We start from the raw sequence: 5,005 nt of genomic DNA on the forward strand, positions 1-5,005 counted from the left end.
GATCAAAACAATAGTGATGATGATGAAGCTTGCAGAAATTCTCTGATTCCTTGAGTGGTCATAAGCACTACAAACAAAAATGAATTCAAGTGATAAAAAGGAGGGAAAACAAATATAAAATGAAAGAAAAAATATATGCATGAAGTACATAAGGTTAGGAGCTAGGGTTGCATATTGGTTGTATGCATGCATGGAGGCCACCAGACCAAACTTAGGTTTGGTTGTGGTGTAAACAAAATTAAACTAAAATGATAATGCATGCATGAATAGTTGAGCTTAAAAGGATGTCCCAAGGGTGCACTATGATGTATGACGTGGTACTCTAGGGCTTTCACATTGCACACAGCTTAATTAATGTCCCTGAGAAGTTGTCCTAGTGTATGGCGTAGGATGCTAGGGTTTTCATGTGTTACATGAGAATGATTAACATCCCTGGGAGTATCTTTTAATACATGGCGTGGTATGTGACAAGTTTCACATTGCACGTGAGGAAATCAAGTTCCTGGGATGCATCTATGAGTTGTAGTATGGTACGTGGTGTAATTCACGTGGCACGTGAATTGACAAAGGGTCCCTGGGAATATGGTATGAGCTTGGCGTGGGACATAGCAATTTTCACGTGGGATGTAAAATTCAACTTGTACGTACGCACAGGTTGTGCATATGCACAAATCCCTAAAATGCTCCCCTCATGCGTACACATACGTCGTGCGTACTCATGGCCTCCATTTGGCGTGGGACGTGGAGTTTCTCACGTTGCACGTAGGGACTATAGAATGCCCTTGGAAGTGTCAAATTCAACCACATTGTTCGTGGTTGTTTCACATACCACGTAGGGCCTTAACAGAAGCTTTGTGAATCAAAATTTTTGTTCCCCCTGGTACGTGAAATAGTGGCGTGCCACGTGAAAACTCCACCACACTAAACTTAGCTTGGATCATGTGTCAACACACCAATTTCCTGCACCAAACTCATATGAATGGTCATGCATATTATGAAAGAAGATAGTAAGTAAGAATTAAGTAAAGAAAAAAACAAAATCAAATGATACTAAGTATTAGGTTGCCTCCCAACAAGCACTTCTTTAACGTCGCTAGCTTGATGGTTCACCCCTCTAGGTGAGGAGTTGTCTGGTCCTTTGACGATCAATCTCGTCTCCAAGATAATGCTTGAGTCGCTGACTATTGACAGTGAAAGCTCTCCCTGAATTGCCTTCCATAATATCCACATGACCATAGGGTGAGACCTTGTTGATAGTAAAAGGTCCTGACCATTTAGATTTTAACTTTCCAAGAAAAAGTTTTAACCTTTAATAGTATAGGAGTACTAATTGTCCAGGCTCAAAGGTCCTTGAGGCTATCCTCTTGTCATGCCACATCTTGGTCTTCTTTTTATAGAGCCTTGAATTCTCATAGGCTTCCATCCGAAAATCATCAAGTTCATTAAGTTGGAGGAGCCGTTTCTCCCTAGCTGCCTTTGCATCAAAGTTCAGAAACTTTGTTACCCAATAAGCTCTGCGCTCTAGTTCTACTGGCAGGTGACAGGCCTTGCCGTAGACAAGCTGATAAGGTGACATCCCAATCGGAGTCTTGAAGGCTGTGCGGTAAGCGCAGAGGGCATCTTCAATCTTCCTGGCCCAATTCTTCTTTGAGGCACCCACATTGAGTTCTCTATTAGAGAACTCTACTTGGCCACTTGTTTGCGGATGATAAGGAGTGGCTACTTTATACTAAACACCATATCTCAAGAAGAAGCGCATCTAACTGTTTATTGCAAAAGTGGCTGCCGCCATCAGTGATCAAGGTTCGGAGAACACCAAACCTACTAAAGATATACTTAAGAAAAATCATCACCACCTTAGCATCATTAATGGCCAAAGGTGCAGCTTCTACCCATTTAGAGACATAGTCAACAACCACCAAGATGTAGTTGTTGGAGTAAGAAGAAGGGAATGGTCTCATAAAGTCTATGCCCGAAACATCAAACAATTCAACCTCCAAAATAGGATTCAGAGGCAATTCATTTTTCTTGGGCAAGCTGTAAGCTCTTTGGCAAGAGTCACACTTGTTTACAAACTCTTTTGCATCCTTGAAGAGTGAGGGCCGGTAAAATTCGCATTGAAGGACCTTTGTCGTTGTCCTTTCTCAACCAAAATGCCCACCATACTCGGAATCATGGAAATGCCAGAGAATCTGTGGAATCTCTTCCTCTGAAATACATCTCCAGATGGTTCCGTCCAAACACCTTTTGAATAAATATGGATCATTGATGAGTCCATATTTGACGATATATTTTGGCTTGATTTGAATGTATTTCATCATATAAACTCACACTTAATCACCAAAATAGCATACTTTTGCGTTTGATCTCTAAATTGGACTTAAATGGGAAAACATGCATTTTTGTGCTTAAATTAGTGATTTTAATCCCACTTTTATGCCATTCGATGCCATGACATGTTTGTTGAGTGATTTTAGGTCCTAGAGGCAAGATTGGTAAGGCAAAAGTGGAAGGAAGCATGTATAAAGGGAGAACACATGAAGAAAATAAAGGAGAAGCACACAGCCATGTGTGCGTATGCACAGCATCCAGTGCGTGCACACGAGAAGGAAATCAGCATGCGTGCGTACGCACAACACTCTGTGCGCACGCACTAGTGAAAATTCAGCGAAGTGTGCGTACGCACACATCTGTGCGTTCGCACAGGTATCAACACGTGACTTCATTAATGAAGCACGTGGCTTGCGATTTTGGGGCTCTTTTGGCCCATTTCTAAAGTGCTGAAGACTGGTTTGAGGTGCTATATGTAGGGGCAACAACACATATCAAGGGGAGCTCATTTGAGATTAGAAAAAAATACATAGTAGGAGTAGGAGTAGTGTAGCATACAAATTCTCTCTTAGGGTTTTAATTAGGTTTTCAATGTAGCGTTTTATAGTTCAATTTTGATCTTGGATTTGGCAATCTCATTGTAAGTATTTCTTTAATTTCTCTTTTATTACACTACTTGTTCTACACTTTCATATATTTTGATTTCCGTTGTCAATATATGTATAGTTTTGCAATTTTGAGTTTTGGTTAATGAATTTGATGTTTGATGGTTTTTATATGTTTATTGTATTACCATTGTTGATTTTGTTCTTTTGTGGTTCATAGTTTTCATCATTTTCCCAATTTTGCCATGTTTTATGATTATGCCCAATATGTGTTTGATAAAATGCCAATTTTAATTATGAGGTAAATTTTCATTCCTTGGCTTGGGAAAATGAAATTATGGAATACTAGAGTCATAATGTCCGACATTTAGTGATAATTCTTGTGTTAGTTATTATTGTTTCCACTAATGCTAGCTTCTTACTAAGGTAATTAGTAAGTTAGTTAGGATTTGTGGATTAATAACAATTATGCTCACTTGACCTATTCTTCGATGTTAAGGGTTGACTTAGTGAGATTAATTCATCATAATTATCACAGTTGTGGTTATAGCAAGGAAGGAATTCCATAACTCATCCCAAGTCAAGGTTTCATTTATGTTTTGAACCACTTTTCCATCACTTTAAAGCATTACTTGTTCATATTACATACATAGTTCTTTGATTCCTTCATTAGTTTATTAATTACAATTTTGGACCGTTCTTTAATTCCTTTAATTCCTCGCTTCTTTATAAAAAACACCCTTTGTTTTTGCAACCAATTTTATGCACTTGTTGGCATTAGTTCCTAGGGAAGACGACCCGAGGTTTAATTACTCTCAGTTATTTGAATTAGAAATTTTAAACTTTTATGTTTGGGATCTAATTGCCGGTTTGGACTATACTATCGACAAAGACATTCTCTTTTCTAGAGTGAAATTCCTAACCGGTGCAAATCCCACTACATCAAGTTTTTGGCGCCGTTGCCGGGGAACTAGCCTCATGAGTGTTATAGTTTTGGTAGTTGTTAATATGTGAATAGTGTGAATAGATACTTTTTATTGGTAATTAGGATTTTGTTTATTTTGTTAATTGATGTCTTTAGTTTTTATTTTCTATTTTATCTATGAGTTATCACCCTCTTGGTTTGGAGTTTGGTTGCGATCATTTTGTAGGGCTTGATAACTTTAATTTTGGATTGCATCATAGGATTGGAGCATCAATATTGGAAGGAGTCACCTCCTCTATACTACAATGAGCAAAACCATCCCCAATGTGCATACCCAAATCAAGGATATGGTGGGTTTCACAATGATTATGCACCTCCACCACCATATACCTATGACCCATATCCCAACATAATCCTCAATCACCACATTTTTAAACACCACACCAATACAACCATTCACCTTCTTACATGCCACCTCAAGATACTCATCAACATGAATCACCTCCTACATATACAACCTTCTTCCCAAACAATGAAACCCATTTTTTTACCACAATGTGAAGTTCTCCAACCCTTGACCCAAGAACCACAAGACCTTCAAGCCTTTCTCCAAGAGCAAGAAGGATTCCGAAGAACACAAGGGCAATTCATGGCTACCATAGTCGAAGCGGTGAGCCACTTGGTCCTACTTCGCTCATCTGATCAAGGCATTCCTCTAGAGGGATGTGAAGAATCAACTAAAGAATGGAGTGAAGAGGAGAACATGAAGGCTCAAGTGGATGAAGAAGAGCTAATAAATCGCTATTTTACGGTTTATTTTGTGCTAAATTGAGTGGTTTTTATCAGTTCTTCGCACACTTATTCATACAAATTGCATGGTTTTACAAATCTTTCCTAATTTTGTACTATGATTGGAAACATGCTTCTTTGGATTTAAATTTGCTAATTTTTAATTCCCCTCTTTACCATTCGATGCAGTGATCTATGTGTTAAGTGTTTTCAGGCTTTATAGGGAAGGAATGGCTTAGAGGATAGAAAGGAAGCATGCAAAAAGTGGAAGGAACAAGAGAAACAAAGTAGATGACCAGCGAGTATCGACGCGCACGCATGGCTCACGCGTGCGCGTGACTTTGAGCTTTCCACA

Source organism: Arachis ipaensis, chromosome B07 (assembly GCF_000816755.2).
Source record: "Arachis ipaensis cultivar K30076 chromosome B07, Araip1.1, whole genome shotgun sequence".
NCBI classification, from domain to species: Eukaryota; Viridiplantae; Streptophyta; class Magnoliopsida; order Fabales; family Fabaceae; genus Arachis; species Arachis ipaensis.